Consider the following 18,771-nt stretch of genomic DNA (forward strand, 5'->3'; position numbering starts at 1 on the left):
TAGATATGGATGTATTTATAGTGTACCTCTAGTGCAAGCTCAAAGCATCTTAAAAACTATAAAATATATTAGTAAAGGGGTGGGTTTTTAGTTCACAAATGGGGGGGCTGAAAAAGGGAACACAAAGGTCGAGCAATTTATGTGAGGACAGACTGCTGCCTGGCAGCACAGTGGCAAATGGAATCTCCTGGTTTGTAGTTTTTCAAAGCTGAGAATAGCATAGAGAAGTCAGTCTTGAAAAATTATGAGGCAGGTGCCTAAATCTTATTGAAGGGCACTGGGAATTGGGCACCTTATTGCCATCTGTCCCACCAAGAGAGTAAAAAATCTGGGATATTGAGCGCAGATGTTCCGAGCATCGCAAGAGTAAGTAGAAACCTTAATTTCATTTGAGAAAAGTTGTCATCTTTCTTGTTGAGAAATGCCTGCACTGCTTTGATCTGCCTCCAGCTGTGTTTATTATACCATCAAATCTTGTCTTCCTGGTTTCTGTGGAACTGTTTGTAACAGAGTTTAGAGTTCTTCTGTTTCTTTCCTTGGAATCAGACCTGAAATATAATGTTTTGTCCTCAAAAAGCCTGGGAGTTACAAAGACACTAAGAAATGCAAACAGCCAGCTTTATAAGAGGAGCTCTGCAGATTTTGCATGTGATTGCTCTTGTCATGCTCTTTCCTTGGTTATGTTCAGAAATATGACGGGCACCATCTGAGGAAGGAGAAGGCTGTTTGCAGTGAACAGACAGTGTCATGACAAGATGTTGGATGAGTTCCAAATGAGAGCAGCATGTCAGTCACTGAGTCATCATCCTGACTTGAGCAGTGCTTTCATTTCTCTCGGAGGTTCCCAGGTGTGCTGAGTGCCTGACTCACACAGATGGCAGTGACTCCAGGCCAGCACAGAGAGACCACAGGTTGAAATGAGTGTCTGTGTTTCCCTGTTACGTGGCCTAATGAATCAGCCTTTGGCAACTTGGGCTGGAACTGAGTGCAATACATACAATGCAGAAGAAAAGATAGGTGTGGAAATAAGGATTCTTACCCAAATGAGAACTGACTGCTTTCTGGGAGCCAAAGAGGGAGTTTTGTTCATCATTTTGTTCACAGCCTGTTTGAAATGAACAACATTCATGTAGCCCAAACAGCAAATTTGGATACAGAGCAAAGTGTAATGCTGCCTGTGGACTCTCAGCTAGATAGTGTTCATGGTGTTTTAGGGCTTTCTATGTAGAGAACTTGTCAGATCTTCTTTAAGACTGAAATGCTAGTTGGCCTCTACTGGTAGAGACCATTAATTCCAAACTGCTAGCACTGTGAATTTACCAGTGCTGCTCAAAGAGATAAAGGAAAACAGTCTGCATCGTCTCTGATAATGTTGATTCTGTCAAATCTTCTGTATCTGCGATGAAAAATCATCATATTTTGTGAATTGAAAAGATTCCTCCCAGCATATCCAAGCAACATTGAGATTTTTTTAACATTTGATTCCTCTTGTGTGGAATTTATAAAAACACCTTCTCCACAATTATATTCCAAGTGTGTCACCAGCTCCTCGAACTACACTCCCTGTAATAACATAGGTTTCTAAGAAAGCCCTAAACAAAAGTAGGTGTAATATGCCAGAATAAACTGTAAACACCCAAAGAACGTCAGCAGGTTGACACATTTCCTGATTCAGCTTCTAATTACCATCAAACAATGTCGAACGGAGCTTTTATTTTTCACAGAGTTAATGAAGAGCGTGTGGAGAGCAGCCTGCTAGCAAGAGCTGTCCTCTGTTATCTGCTGAAGGAGTACACAAGCTGCAGAGGGGGAGAGTCAGCCACACGGGCTTTTCCAATTTGAATACTTTTCTGTTTAGAGAAATACATTTATAAAATGTCCTCTGCTCTCACCACAGCAATGCCAAGGGCCTTTCTCGCAGAAATACATCACAGAATACTCTTGGTTAAGAATTATTTCCTTCTCTTGCTGTGTTGTTTGTTTGTTTGTTTGTTTGTTTAACAAACAACGCTTTAAAATATGCTTAGCTTTGGGTCACTTTAATTTTTAAAGAACAACTCAGGGAAGGGCTTTGGGTGTGCTTTGTCAAGCAAGAGCGTGTTTTTCCAGGCTCTGTGGGGCTGCCATTTCATGTCATGCCTTTAGCAGGCTTTTTAAAGATCTGTGTCACATCTCACAGCCTGGTGTGGACTGCCTGCCTTTGGGGTCAGGCCTCAAGGTTACCTGTCTGGTGCATTTGAGCAGCTTCTCCTTGCTTTCCAAGCGCTTCTTCCTAAAGGAAAAAGTGTGTATTTTTAAAGCAGTTCCTTGCAGTGATCTGGTTTAGAGTGCCTGTCCACAAATAGTTGTGTAGAGCTAATTGGGAGAGTGGAGGTGAGAGCAAAAGGAAGGATGAGATTCCTTTAGCAGAGGAAAGAGGGAGGGTATAAACCTCTTACCCTGACATTATCTCAGGTCATACTGTACTCAAGGGCTCAGTTCTAGTCTCCCAGCACTCCCATTGGAATCACCTTCCCTGATTTGGGTCGCTGATCATAATGCTGGGCATTGTTGTTAACTATGGATTTGAAGCATAGAATTATCTGATGTAATTAATTTTCTTTTTCTTTTCTGATTCAATCAAAAAACCCATGCACTAGGAATATATTGCCAGACTCTTTCATCATGAAAGTGCCACAATTTAGCCACAGACTGCTCTCTGGGGATCATATTCTGCTACCCTCAATCAAGAAGATCCTTTACTCCAAAACTGGTCAGACTGGAACAAATAAGGGTGACAAAATTTGTGTGAAAACAAAGGATTGGAGACATGGACCTGCATTTGCTAAGGGGTATGGAAATTAGCTCCTATTTCAATGCTGAGTGCAGAAGGGTGTATAAATGTTTAAACTCTGAAGGCAACTGTTAGGTGGAGAAAATTAAGCTGGGAACTGCTGTGCCTGGTGCTGCTAAACATAATCTAGCACTTAAGTGCTGACACAGCCTGTATAGAGAGAGCTCTCCTACCTGGTAACTGCTTTGCTGTGCCTGAGCTCAGTTCTCCTGCATTAATATTCATTGGCCTCAGCACTGCATGTTGCCAGAGTTCTAGCAGGTATTTACAGATCCTCAAAATGGGATTCTCACTGGATTTAATGGGCTCCATCAAAAAATCTGGGTCTTACCTCTGAGGTTTCTGGAATGTTTGCTTTCTCACAACCTTGAGTAAGCTGCAGTGGAATGAGTTGTGGAGAAGGGAGTGTTGCAAGATTCCAGGCTTCAGATCCTATGTCTTTGATGCAAGGAAAAGGGTGTACTGAAGTGTGGGAAAGAGGAAGGGAGGAACTGAGAGCAGAAAAGGCTGCAAGAGCAGAGATAAAGAAAGGCAAATGTGTGGTGGAAACTCTTCCAGCTCCTCTACTGTCAATGGTGAGAAAGTTTGTCTGTTAAAAACCAGATGCTTGGTTTCCACCAGTTGAGGGTGCATCCCTTGCTGTTGTTTGGGTACAGGAGGTGTTAAACAGCTTCCTCAAGGCTGCCTGGTTGTTGTTCATATTTCAGCATGTGAGCTCTGTAAAATTCCACACAACTCCTGCTGTAAGAACAAAAATGACCTTCCCAGAAATGTTGTTATGTGCTTCAGCGGGAGTTTATCACAGCCCATGTGTTCCTTTCATTACTGTCACATGAGATAACCAGATGCTGCTACCAGAGGTGTACCAGTCACTGCTGCCAACACTGGAGACAGGCTGGTGAGCACTGGAAGAACTACCAAATAGACCATGGAGGGCACATTTTCGATGCCAACCTGGAGTGCACAGACCTTTATCAATGCGGTTCCTTACTTTGGAAGGAGGAAGTTCCTGGGTTATACAAACCATTCAGGTCAGCAGTGTAATGTAGTGGGACTGCTTCTGTAATCCTGAGTGTCTTCTGAAAATGTCTCCCTGTGGCCATGCAATGTGGAAAATCAAGCTATAGCATAACCTGTGCCTGTCCTGTCTGAACTCCCTCTGGTGTAGGCAGAACGTGTCCTGCTTGCACAGGTGTGAACAAAACACTCCTGGAGCTGCACTGCCCCTGAGTCAGATGCTGTTCATTGCTGTCCCACGGGCCATACACACAGCTCAGAGTCAGGACTGCTCACTCACGGGGGTGCATTGGGGTAAATACACCCTTTTTCCCCCACATAAGAGCACAGACAGGTTAGGAAAGTTGACCAAGGCTGTGGAGAATATGACTCACAGGATACAGAGAGTTGATCTCATGCTAATCATAACCAAGCACAGGCAGCCTGACATTTGACTTTTATACAGGGAAAACCTGGCTGCAACCCTTGTGATTCACACCTAATCTGCTCTAAGCATCTCCTTGCCACTGCTCATAACCCACTGGTCTTACACATTTTGCATATGTCTTGTGTTGAATATTTCAATCGACTTAATTATTGTCTTAAGTAAATGTTAACTAGAAATTTATAAACTATAATGACATCTAGGATATGAATTTTTGTAAAAATAGGTTTTGGGGAATAATTGTTAGAAATTCACGATTCTTCCCTTGTTATTTAGTTGTTGTGAAATTCCTGCACTTTGGTGATGTTTCAAGAGCAGTATAATCCTTGGTGCACTAATTTGCTAGTGCAATATGCCTCAGACAAAAGATTTGCTTTACCAAGACTGAGCACATGCTTTGTTTGAAATTTCCTATATAGCCCAGTATTTCAGATTTAGCACAATGGCATTGCAAATGTTAATGTACCTCAATTGATCCTTGCAGCACTGCTCAGCAGTGCAATTCATCCTCTAAGCACAGGATTTTACTTCTAGAAAAAAAATAAGTGGAAGTGCTTAGATCATGTAGACTCCATTAGAAATAGGATGTCCATCTTGTAATAGAAAAAAATGTGTGAATTCATCCTGAGGATAAATGGGTACAGATCTATGGAAGCAAGCAGTCTTTTTATGGAAGTGGAGCCGCACATGTTTTCTCCAGGGATCGGTTCAGTCCACTTTGCCTTTGTAGTTTATGCTGAAATTCTTCAAGATAGGGAAAACTTGCAGAGTATTTTTATGTACTAAGTGCCTGGCATAGATCAGAGTCTTTACTTTCCACTTCTGCTAGCAGTACAATCATTTAAAATTAAAGAAAAAAAATAAAACAAGTAATTAATCCTGTATGAATGTTCAAACGTTCAGTTACTAAGAGTTATTTTCTCCCTCTAGACCTTGGACTTCCTCTGTGTGTGATCCAAGAAGGCAAGTAGAAGTCTTTTTCAGGAAAATACAATTTTCAAGCACCCTGATTGTGCTATGATACTTGCTCTACCTGAATCTTTTTAGATAACAGGCATCATGCTGCCTCTCGTTTATTTATCTCTGATCGAAGAGCAGGGGAACACAGAAGTGGCATTCAAGGAACATGTTAGAGGTGTATATACAGTTTGTGATAGTAAGATCAAGCAGAACTTGTGACAGGGAGAATTTTCTTCATCTAGAAAGTCAGCTCTGCTCGTAATAAGATCCTCCCTCACAAAGGAAGAAAGAACAATCTGGAAAACTGTCTCCCCCACCCCCTTGCAAGGGCAGTCTGATCTTGTTTTTAGGGTGCAGATTGGGACTCTGGATATTTTTCCGTGGTCTTTTGCAGGCCAGACTAAGATCTTCCTGTCCTCAGTCCCATCTGGATAACAACCAGCCAGCTCCAGTCCCAGATCTGTGCAGCTCTATTTGTGTGGTGCTGTGCCCACTCCATTAAACCTTCTGAGCGTCCCTAAGCCTGGTTTGAAAAAATCAGGGCCGACATTCCCCAAAAGAGCAGAGGGCAGTGTCCAGCACTGGCACCATTTCACTGGGGGACCCTGGAGAACATGCTCCAAGCTGGATTTTGGAACATGCAGAGCCATCCCAGATCCCACTGTTAAAATGCTACTGATCTTTGAACAGCACCTGCTCAGTGGCAGGCTCTGGTTTGTAAAGCCACTCCAACTGTGACACTCCCCCCAGGGAGGCTGTGCAGGAACTTGGGCATTAACCCCTGAGTACAGGGAACATTGTTTGGATCCACTGGGAATTTAATTATTTATACAAACTGACTTGGCACTTTTAGGGAGGATCAGTCAACCCTGGGGTTTCAGGGGCTGGGATATTTCCATAGATGTGGGAAGAGTGTCCTCCAGGCTCTAGTCCAGGCACAGATGGGATGCTAAAGTTCAACTGCTACCTATATGGAGAATCCTTTATAAAGGGTTATAAGGGCAATAGGGATAAGGAATCATCATGAATTCTTCCATCTATATAAGAAGGAAGGACTAAGTCTGCTTTACATAGGCAGGTAAGTAATGGTACACGGAAATTCCAACTTCCAAATCCTTTCAGAATGACGTCTAAGACTGTTTGAAAAATATGACTTTTTTAATTATCATAAATTAAATTTTGGCTTTCCTCATGTGGGAAGAAGGAATGTAAAGGCAATTCAGTTAGCTTCTTGCATATCATCATGCCATAAGTACCTCTGAAGAGGGCTGTAGTCAGTTCAAAAGGGGCATGCACTTGAGAGCTCATAGGCTGCTTCCAAACTGCATTACAAGCTGGGTTTTCATTTTCTCCTGGTTCTAAGACAGGAAGATCAACAAGACAGAGTTATTTACAGGAGATATTGGACATAGTCTCACCTCGAAATATTTACCTGATCTCTTTATGCTTCTTTAACAATAGACACACATGGGGCTGAAGGGGTTGAAGGAATGACCTGTGTTTGGGGGAGAAGGGAAATGCTCCCATTTGGCTTTTCCTCCCCAGGGAGGCTGTTGCCCTTTCTGAGGAGCCCAGCACTGCCCAGTGAACAGCAGGGAGGTGTCTGTATCAGAGGGAGGGTGGCTGGGATGCAGAAGCAGCCAGTTTTTGTAGCCTGGAAAGCAGCTCTGACCCAAGGAACAAAGGCTGTGGCTGACACACCCTGGGGGGATGGCAGCACCCACACAGCCCACGGCTCTGCCTCCTCCCTGCCCCTGTGCCAGTGCAGAGAACCCCTCCCCTGGCTCCCCCCAGCCCAGTGCAGCTCTGCCATTGTCATTCTGCTGCAGTCGTGCTGCCATCGGAATTCATTTGTCATATGCTAGGACTGGAATCCATCAAAGCGTGTTCACTGGCCTTTTAATTAGTGTTAGATTAGCATTTTAAGATATGGGTAAATTCCCAAGTCTAACTTTGTTTAAAGGTGCATATTCAATACAGTAACCAGGAAATCATGTATTCTCATGTACTTATTACCTTAGCAATGTAATGCTGTGAGGGAAAAAGGCAGATAATACTTCCGACAAATATTAAATGTTATTTGTAAAGCTACTGTCTGTGAATTTAAACAGAAAATCATTCCTTGCCATGAAACACACACAAATTTCTTTTGTGGCTTTCATGTTTCATTAAAGCTTTGTATGTGGAGGAGAAGAAAATCTAAATTGCTACTTAATTAAAGGGATACTGTCAGATTAAATATATTTTGAAGAAATGAACTTTACTTTTTACCTGGGTTGTCAGTAACACCTAGGATTATTGAAAATGAAATATTTTTTAGCATCTAATATACTTCTCACCATTTATCAAGCTGGGTCTTTTCTTCTCCTTGGCTGGTGAAACTAAAACAGTCTTTTGCTTTTCCCTGTAGTCAGCTCCGTTGTCTGGATCCTATTAGCTAACCCAATATTGGAGAGCTTCAGGTTGTAAATACCGGGAGGTGAAGCTTACAGCTAAACCAAAAAAAAAAGAAAATGTATGGCTCTGTCTTTATTCCATTAAAATATTTCTCTAAAGCTGGACATAATGTAATATATGCTCCTTTAATCATGTTTTCATCACCACGCAGCATGTGCAGAGTGGGCTAAATCCTGGGAAGTGCTGAGCAGTGCTGGGTGTGTACCTTTCCCTCTTGCTGAAGGCCAAAGGTTCTAAATTTGCTCAATTGCATGGGAAGGGGTCAGACATCTCTGTCACAGTGCATGGAAACCTGAGCCCAGTCCCACACAGGGAGCTCCCTGCTGCTGCAGTAAAGGCTTAAATTGGGACCAGAACATGAAAGTACGTGGGTCCCTCTGACAAGTGAGAATGAGAAGTGGTGTGGAGCCCCTCCAGCACCTTTGCTTTCCTACAACATCTTCATGGTCCTGGGTAGAAGGGCAGACCAAATCTTACTGAGGCAGGTCCAGGGGCAGCTGTAGGAGAGACTGGATTCTGCAGGGATGGTTTTGGTGTGGGTTTTACTAGAGCTGCAGGAAGAGGACAGAGAAGGTGTGTGTTGTGGGTTAATATTGTTATATTTGGAAATAATAATATATGCAGCAATCCCAAACCTGCAATATCAGAAAGGGCATTATTTACAAAATGGCCCTATCTACCTACACCACTAGAAAGCTGGTTTTGGAATTTCATATTAATGCACATTAGCATCCTCATGAACCTATCTGATAATACTTATACATGGAGACTTAAGCTCCTTAAGCAATGTTCACACCTCCATGAAAAATAATACAGTTAAGTTCTTCCTTTAAATAAACTTTCGAAGCAAGTCTATTAACAGTTATCTGCTATCTGCCACAAGGGGAAACATGTAGACAGTTCTGTAGTGCCTTATAAATCTTGGGCTGCTGAGAATTAGGTAGTGAATTAAATGAGAAGTGAGAGCTCCTTTCACTGGATCCTCCTACTTCATTTTACCACGTGGGAATGTTTGAGTCCTGAGGAAACAATCTGCATCCCCAAGGGATGTGTTCCTGCATTCTGAAAAATAAGCCTTCTGTGTAAAAAGCGTGTTAGAATGTTTTTGTAGTAAAGACTTACCATGACCTGGGAGTATAAAAGCTTGCCCTGGTGTTGTACAGTGTTGTGTCATTCTAAGATGAGCATGTTCATAGTGAGACCACTCATAAAATCTGACTTCAAATATCTGGACACGTCCACAGGCTTCAAAAGCAAACAATAGCCTGTGGTTTGGCTGCTGCTGGGGAGTTGGGCAACTGGGACTCAATTCCCAGGTCGACTGTTTGCTCTGACTGGGAGCAATTCACTTCATCATTCCCTGCTTTGCAGTTCCCTCTCCTAAGGGGTGGTGAGGGGAGTGAAGGAGTACATTCCCAGCCTTGCCATGGCTGGGATGGACATGGATCTCCACGGTGGAAACCACTCCAGTCACTCTGTGGACAGAGATTCTGGGCAGGGCCCGTGATCAGGAGCTGATGGGAAACTCTGCCTACCATGAAATGCTATCACATGATTAAAAAACAAACTCTAAAGAAGGGTTGTCATTATAAATCAAATTCCATAGACTTTTTGTTTTGTGTTCCATACATTTGTATGTTTTCATCCCATTTGGTGCTGCATGAATTTTCCACAATGGCAGTGGAATTTCATTTCAGTAAAAAAAAAACCCTCAAAAACTGGAGGATTTGGATTCTAACCATAAAAGTTAAGCTAGGTGGATTTATAATATGCCATAATCGAATAAAAATACATAAACAGGGAATCAGTCATGTACAGACAACACAGAACATAGATAATTCCTCTCAGGATTAAGCATATGGCCAGCAGCTGGCAGATCTCTGCAGATCTCTGTGAGACTAAATGATAGCATAGACATCCTTAGCTGCATGTTCCTGGGTGACAATAACTGGTAGGAAGGAAAAGACTGGCCATTCATAATCTTTATTTTATTCAGTGAGACTTTTATTTCTGTTTTGAAAAGGAGAAGGACGACAAGTAAAGGCAGAAGCTTCCTGGAAAGCATAAGCCTGTATAAATGGCAGCAGTGGGAAAAACAGGCTTTTATTTTCTTTCAAAGACACAAAATTAAACAGAACTTTCCAGCATATGTTAGTATTCATAACTCTTGCAGACCATGCATCAGAACAGAAGACTTGTGATGATTATTAGTCCTTTGTATTGCGGTAGGTCCTGGAGATCAGGGTGCTATTATGCTGGTTGTTCATAATTAGAGATTGTGTACTCCCTGGAGTAGTGACTATCTCAGTAAACAAGACAAAGGATGAGAAAAAGGAAGTGGTATTGTTCTCATTGCACAAACAGTGCACTGAGAAACTGGCAAATTAAGTGCTTTGCCCAAGTTCATGCAAGAAATCTTTAGCAGAGTTTGGGAGACAAAGCTTATTGTTGTGTTTGCCATGTAGGGATTTAGTGGATAGACCCCCTTCTGCAAAAGAAAGGAAATACTGTTTGAAATGTCAAAATATTTTCAGATTTGAGAAATAAATTAATCGTTGCCTTCTAAATCTATTACAGTCACATGAATGTCAGGTTTTTACTTTTGAAAATTTTGGTTTTCTTTTTCAATTTCCCCGGTTCCTTTCCATCCATCTTTCTCTTTAAAAAGATCCCAGTAGAAAAACTAGGAAAGGAAAGAGTCGAGAGACCTCAGGAGGAAAAAACAATAAGCCAAAATTCTGATAAAAACAACACGATCTCCCCACAGTTACCAGCTTTACTTAAAAACCCTGACAATTTGTCAATATGAAAAAAGACCCAATTCATTCATGACAGACACAATTCATTTAGTCTCTTGTTTTCCCCTCTTGTACCACAAACACATGGAAGCCCCCAAACCCAGTCTGAGAGGAGGGCAGAGGAAATATCTGGCCATGCCCTCGTGAGGCTGCCCAGGGAAATCAGCCCAGGACACTCCCCACGTTGCCAGGACTGTTCTGCTCCCTGGGGCTGAGCTCCAGAGCTCCCGTGCCCAGACTGCCCAGGTGGGACAGGCTGGAGCCAGGATGGTGCTGGAGCTCCAGGGCACTGGGACATGTGGGAGTCTGTGCACAGACCTGGGACAGGGGCAGGGTTTGGGAGCTGAGGGGCTGCAGAGCTGGGGCTGCAGCCCTGGGAGCACTTCAGGAGGGTTGTTGCCAATGCCTTGTACCAACCTGTGATCCTGAGCTCTTGTTTATTTTGGGGTTTTGAGCCCTCAGCTCTCTCTCTTCCCTGCAGGACCTAAAAGAGGCTTCTCACAACAACCTCCTGCCGTGTCTGCACCAGTCAAAACCTGCCCTGTGGTTGCAGAGCTCTCAGAGCTTGTTTCACTCTTCCAGTTCTTCGTGGGATGTCAAGAGCCCACAACACCCATGGGGAGTTTGTTGTTGGTGCTTTTCAATATGAACACATGAAATAGAGATGCTGGATGCACAGCTTTCTTTTGTGCACCCCTTCTTCCACCCCTTGATCCATCCTGTCTCTCCTTGAGTACATTGGAGGCAAATAATGTAGTTTGTTTCTTTTTATCCTGGTTTCTTAGTGCCAGGATCACTGTGGAATGACTCCTGTGCTCGTACTGAGCTCAAGGGTTTCACCCTCTAGGCAGGGTTGGGGGTCCTTGGACATCATCCTGGAATGTCTTGTGGCATAAACAGGTTTTAAATATGGTCTGCGACCTCCCATCATTTGAATGACAATGATGTAACATTTTTATAACACTTACCAACTTCAAAACCTGAAGGAAAAGCAACCAAATTAACGAAACAAAACCCCTTGCTAAAACCTAATACTTTTGAGAACACAAAGTTGCCATAACAACTTGATGCAAAAGTCTTTGGTGGCAACTTTGTACTTGGTCCTATTGAGGCTAAAACAACCTTCCCCTTGTGTTAATACTTAGCCAGCATAGTAAATACTATTGGTTACAGAAAATTAAAACTTTTAAATAGTGAAACTACTTTTACTGAAGTAAAAGAAACCTCTTAAATCTAAGTGTTTTTCTTCTTTTAAAAAAGCATAATTTGTCAGACATTAAAATAACAAAAGGTCTTTGAAAAAGGATTATGGTTTCTGATGTTTCACTACGAGAATGGATTTACTTTATATCCTACTGATGTTGTAATCTTGAATTCTGAGGTAATGTTTTAGCCCTTTCTTTTCACATAAATAAAGATTTCAATGATAGCACTTCATTTCTTCTGTAGAACTTTCCTTTATTTTTCAAACTACTCATTTTCTCTCGCTTAAACCATTTCATCAGAATAACATACAAATTGGATGCAGTGCTTATTAGGAGGAGGGGAACAGTTAGAAAGGCATTTCAAATCAACACACTGCTGGCTGTGAGGTAGATTTTAAAGGAAGAATTTCCATATTGCTTATATGTTTTCCTCCACAATTTACTTTAAAAAAAGCCTCATTTTTAAGATTTCCCGGTAAAATATGGAGATATATTTTTTAGTATATTGTGGGATATTTTTGTATTCTAAAGTCACTTGAATTTTCATTGCTTCCTGGAGCACAAACAATTGTTTTCCACCAGTACTAAGCACTGAATTTTAAGAATCAAAAAGCATATTTTAGCATGTTAACAAAACACTTGGTAATCAGACTGACTCCATCCCCTCTTGAAAAACGGTGCTATATATTTCTTTGGATTGTATATGTTTTAATTAACACTAAATGTCTTTAAAGAGTTACAAATTCCCACCCTCTGAAACAAAATCCTCTCTTTTCACACAATTGGGCTGCTTTTTGGGGTTGTTTAGTATCTTATGGGAGGGTGAGTGGTGCAGACAGCAGAGTATCTTTAAAAGACAATTGTTTACTACCAAGGGAACAAAGAGTTCTCAGGGAGGCTCGCCAGAGATTTCCCTGCAGCAACTTCATCATTATTATCTTGCTTGCCAAATAGGGACCATTCTCCTGACTCTCACCCTACAACCTGCCTTTGAAAGTATAGAAGAAGTGGTGTTTATAAACCAGATTTTTTTCTCCATTCTGTAGAGTGAAGTGAAGGCCAAAGCCTTTTCCGCTCCAGCAGAAGCAGCAGGGAGGAAACACAAGTAGTAATTACCTTAAACAAGCAGCAATAAAGGCTGCTGCCACTCAGGCCACGGGGTCTGAGCACAGGATGGAGGGTGGAGGTGTCAGCACTCGGGGCCCACAACAACTGGGGGCAAACCTGGCATCCTGTGGTTCTCCAGCCCTCTCCTCCCTGGCCAGGCTGGGATACTGGGGGGGCATCAGTGCCCAGAGCCAGGGGATGGCTGTGCCCAGGGGAGCAGTCCCACTGATGGAAAGGGTGAGAAATGCTTGCAAGAGAGACTTAAGAGAGCAACAAAACACCTTGAAAACCCCCTATGGAGAAGACAGAGTTTGGTCCAATCCTGTCACAATTATTCTCTGAAGTTTTCAGTCACCTCATCTTTTGGTGTGGGGTTTTTTTCCCTGAATAAGGATCAAATTGACTTTTATTTTATACTTCAGTACAAAATATTCTTCTTTCTTTTTCTCACTGTGTTCCTAGAGGCAGCTCCTCTGCTATGGGAAACTTGCTGACAGCAGCAAAGCCACCACAGAGGAACTGGGCACGAGGAGCAGGCTGGGAGGTTTGACAGGGAGCATGTGGTGCTTGTGGGTTCATTGCAGAAAAAAGGATGTGCCTTAAAAATGGTGAAGAGATCAGCCAGGCCTTGGTGCCTCCTGCAGCCCCACACCATGGGCCCTTCTGGCCAGTCATCTCCTGGTGTCTCACCAGCCTGGCAGGCTGTGGCCATCACAGGTGAGATGGGGCAGCACTGGGGATGGACTGGGGGGCTTGGACAGGCTGCCCCACCAACAGGATACACTTTGGAGGCTCCCACCCTGAACAGCCAGATCTCCGTGTCCCTCTTGAGATGTGTGGCAGATTTATTTCTGCTAATTTTTTAAGTACTGAGTGTATCTAGTGTACTTATTGCTCCTAATTAATGTGAGAATAAAGAATCAAAGAGGGCATTCCTCCAATGAGTTGTTTTTGAAGAGTGACAAATTAATCCCCTTGGATATGGCTGAAGCCAGGGAAGATCTTTTTGTTCCTCTAACAAACTGCAGCAATTAGACGTTCAAAACTCTGCTCACGATAAATAGATTTTAATACCTATTTATTCTCTTTTTGTATGCCCGAATCCTGGGCCTCGTATCCTTCCATCCTCCACGTGTTCTCTCGGGTGACTGGAGGTGTCAGAGCGTGTTTCCAGTTGTGAGACCTGTGTGTGCACACCCGTGTGTGACACACCGGTGCCCGGGGCTGCACCGAGCCATTGAAATGCAAATTTTGTTAGACGTCTTCTTAGGCTCCTGTGAGCTTCGGACCAAATCCTCAGTGCTCGCTCAGTTACCTACGTTTGCTTGCCCTGAATGTACGTTTTGATAAGGGAACATTTGATGGCTGAGGGTTTTTATTTTGGTACGGCTCTCTCTGCAAACGCATCGTGACATTTCAAGGGGATACTTGTAATCTGCTTTAATAAGGATCAGGTGGCATTTACCACCGCTCGTTCCGACTTCGCGGGCGCAACTTTAAGTCTTCGCCTGCTCGGGGGGTCGGAGGGGCGGGACAGCGTTTGGGGGCGATAAGGCAGAGACGGGATTCTGAGCGGCGCTTTCCCCGATGGGGACCGGAGATAAGCGAGCCGGAGGTTTCCAGCCGGGATTGTTCCTCTGGGTCGGGCGCTGGGGAAGGCGTGGGAGCCCCTCTGTGCCGAGGGGATCAGATTTGGGCTGTGTCAATGCTATCAGCCCGGGACAGACCCCCGGCGCTCCTGCCCCTGCCAGCCCCGCTCCGCTGTGCCTGTGCCCCGGCCCCGGGGACACTCAGCCCTGCCCGAGGGTCCCTGCAGGAGGGTAATCCAGTGCCCATCCCAGCTGCTCACTCCCAGCGGCAGGGAAGGCGAGCAGCTGCTCCGGGGGCGGTGGCTGCGGGGAAGGACGGGCAGATTTGGGCAGCCAAGGTTCCCCCTGGGTGAGCTTGGAGAGTGGGTTTCTCCTGCAGCTTTGGGCAGCCAAGGCTCCTCTGGGTCAGGTTGGAGGGTGGGTTTTCCCTGCAGCTTTGAGCAGCCAAGGCTCCTCTGGGCCAGGTTGGAGGGTGGGTTTTCCCTGCAGCTTTGGGCAGCCAAAGCTCTCTCTAGGTGAGGCTGAAGGGTGGTTTTCCCTGCAGCTTTGGGCAGCCAAGGCTCTCTCTTGGCGAGGCTGGAGGGTGGGTTTTCCCCTGTGCCCTGTTTCTGCCGTGAGTCTCACATCAGGCTCGTGTGGCCGGACGAGGTGCACAGAGCAAGCAGAGCTTTCCACGTTTAAAGGTCTTTTCCACGTGCTCCAGGTGACCCCTGGGTTGCCCTTAGATTTGCAGCTGGCTAAACACAGCAGCCCTGCAAAGTGCACTATCCCTGCACACTCGAGGGAAGGAAGATAACTCTTATGTTTCACTGAAGCCATTCAAGACAAAATACCATACAGTAAAACCTCTCTGCAGTGTTCAACTTCAGAAAAGTGCTGTTTTCACAGATTTTTTTTTCCTTGGATATCAGACCTTTTTCAAATGGAAGCAGTCTGTAAATAGCTGTGAAAACCACTGAGAAGGGAAACTTTTGTAAAGCAGAATTTATGCTACAGGTTGTTCACATGAATGCAAAGATATATAAGTCTGATGATTTTTATCTCCTATAATACACTTTAAACTTCTTTTTTTTTGGTACCCTCAGTTAATGAAAAGTTTTAAAAATTAATTCTGTAGTGAAATTGTAGAGCTAGAATAGTCGTGATAGCTTAAATTGAGGCTACGTTATACTCAGTACTGTTTCAAAGTTTTTGGGCCAAATCTGAGCTATTCAGCCCAGGAAAGCAAGGTGAATGTCGAGGCTGGGTTGGTGTGGTCGTGGTTCTTTCATGTCATGTGCAGCACAAATGGGAACTGGAGAGGCCAGAAGGGAGGGAGACTGGTTTTCCAACCCAAAGAACCAGTGAGGCACAGATGGAAGGTCTGGTGGTGTTGGTTACTGGGGGAGGAGTTGAGAGATACAGTGGGGACAGCCAGATGGTGAGAGACACTGCACAGACACACATAAACCCTTGGTCTTTTCCCATATTTAAAGGAAATAATTTGCAAGATTTCTGGAAGCAGAATCTTCAGTAAAACACCACACAGCCTTGGAAGCAGAGAATGCTGTGTTCCCTGGACCCAAGGCCAAGCAGAACCAACTCTCCTCTTTGGTTTCTCACTCTCACTGTCGCAAGCCCACATTGATTTTCACCCGGATATTATAGAGAGAGTTGCACAAATCAAGATATTTCTTTGCTTCTTTCTACTTCTACCCACCTGTGGCTGCTGTGGTTCACACTGGCCCTGCCTCTCCCTCAGCACAAAGCCCTGCTGCTGCAGAACAGGGCTCGACTGCAGCGCACACACTTATCACTTTATTTTCTCCTCCGAGCACGGAGTGGGAACGTCTCATCTGGTGTGTTGAACTCAGATCTAAGTGCTAAAATGTTCACTGCTTTCAATCCACCCAGCAGGACGCTCTGAGGGAAAGTGAGGGTTGTCAGCCTGCTGCTGATGGTCCCATCCACCTCCCAGGGCTCACGGGATCTCAAACCTCAGGCTTTCCATCGGTTTAGGGGACTCGTTCCACGAGTCCTTCAGATGGTTTTCTTTTAACATTTGACGACATCTCAGCAATTGAAATATACTTAGTGAGACTAAAGCATTTAGATTGTGGTCTGCGAACTTCTGATCAAATTCTGCTTTCCCTAATTAATGTATTCCAGCACGTCCTTAATGACGTCCGTATCAACAAATGATTTCTGTTCTTCTCTAATGATAGGCACCATCCTTGGCACCAGAATACGGATAAATACATATATGTTTTTGTTATTCTGGAAGGAAAATCCATATGCTCTGGATAATGAAGGTTAAGTGACAATTTTTCTTTGCAGCCACTCATGTCTTACAGTCTGTGAACTGAAAACTGGATTAACCTTTAATTACCCCCCACGATCTCTCAACCCTGAAACAACATTACCACTCCTCCTAGTGTTATTTGCATACAGCATTTAATGAGAGAAACATCTGTTTGCATATTTCATATCATTAATATTATGCAGATGAGCCGAGTTTTCATGTTGCAATCGGCAATTGTGCAGAAATCTCCTTTTCTCTCATTTTTGGTCGATTTCCCTCCTCCAAACAATTTGCTCTGACATGTATTAATTAGAAAAAGAGCTGCCTGGTGCCACTAGCCTTGCATATATAATTCATAAGTTCTATGTGATCTGAATGGCAGCACAGCAATATTCTCATGAATTTACAAAATATAGAATTATCTGGCTTGATGCTATTGGGCAAACCTGTTGATATTGTCTGAGGCAAATGTACTCTTTTAATAAAATGTACTACTGTGGCTGAAAAATTAAATGAATACAAGTAAGATTGCTGACAGGGTTTTATTCTCATGACTTTATAAAAATTATTTCTGTCTGATAAGACAAAACATATTCATGAGGTACCTGATCTGACAGTCATTTGACTGACTGGAATTTAGGTTAGATTTCTATCTGTATCTGTTCTCTCCAGCAACCTGAAATGTTTCATGTGGCCCTACCATGAAATCTTTACTCTGTACTAAGCCATGGCCATTGAAAACTGAACTGCTGCTTGTAGTGAGTGCAGAAACCTGAAGTCTGGGACAAGCTTCTTGTTTTTCTTGAGAAATGAGGAGAATTTTCCATTTTGTTTAGCTTGAACCTGTTTTATTGAAATGTTCCTCAGTAGAGTTTAAGTAATTGCTGACATAAAATAAAGGGGGGAGGAGGGATTGAACTCTGGGGAATAACTGTGGGGGGAAACAGGATACTGATGTCCAGTTTGCTGCTTAAACTTCTCCAGGCCCTGGGTGTGGCAATTTGATGACTGTTTAGTCAGCTCAAGATGTTTATGTCCTAGATGTGTTCCCAGTAAACAGGGCACATTACCTTTAAAATCAGACTTTTGGAGTGCATCTGGACATTATTCCTTTGCTGCTTTTACCATTTTCTGAGGGAATTTCCAGTGATTCCAAAGCAGAAATTATTTCCTACAGGGAGATCTGCAGCGTGCTTTCCATAGGTCCTAAATTTCTCTAACTCATCACAAACTGCTTCAGTTTGCCCTTTTGAGCCAATGTCAGCCAGTGACTGCTGAAAGTTCACAAAATTTCAAATAATCCTTTTCCTAGGCTACCATGTGGATAAAGGCGAGCATGGAATTCACTTCACTGCCTGAAATGACACCTGAGCTGTATTTATCTCCCAAACCATCCCACTGTTGAAGAGAGTTGAGTCACTTTTGTGATATGTGGTTCCTATTTATTGCTTGGACAAAAGGCCAGAAACAAAACAGTTTGTGATATAGGAAGATTTTCTGACAAGAACAGTATTTGTATTTTCTGCTTTGGCCTGTTTCTTCCCAGTTGGATTTCAGCTAAGAAGGACTCCTTTCCATAACATTTGTGGTGATCCATACCTCAGTGGTCCAGGATTGGCTGTGCCCACCTATTCCTAAAATAAAAGAGACACCATAGGTAATAATGACTACATAAAGATTAAATATGATTGATAAGTCTCTTTTTTCCTGCTTGTGTTGCAAAATAATAATATGCTTCACTTGTAATTCATGACATAAATTTTACAGGAGAAGTTTGTGGGGTGTTGTCTTTTATTATGGGAATCATTCTCACGATTAGTTACATGTTTTGTGAGAACATACATTCCTTTAAAGCAGATTTTCATAATTTAAGAGCTGCTCTATATAAGTAAAGCTTGTTTATTTAAAGGTCTGACTTGCAGGTAGGATTACTCTGGTTCTGTACACAAGTCATTGCTTTGGCACCTACCGGGTCTTTTATGCAAAAAAAAATAAAATCCTTAATATATGCAAACTGTTGTGCATGCAAATTCCAGCCCCGTGTGAGGAACTTGGGCATGCAAAGGAGCACAATGCTTCCCACATGGAAGTGCCTCTGCT

This window comes from Manacus vitellinus, unplaced genomic scaffold, assembly GCF_001715985.3.
Source record: "Manacus vitellinus isolate BGI_N305 unplaced genomic scaffold, ASM171598v3 scaffold_40_pilon, whole genome shotgun sequence".
NCBI classification, from domain to species: domain Eukaryota; kingdom Metazoa; phylum Chordata; class Aves; order Passeriformes; family Pipridae; genus Manacus; species Manacus vitellinus.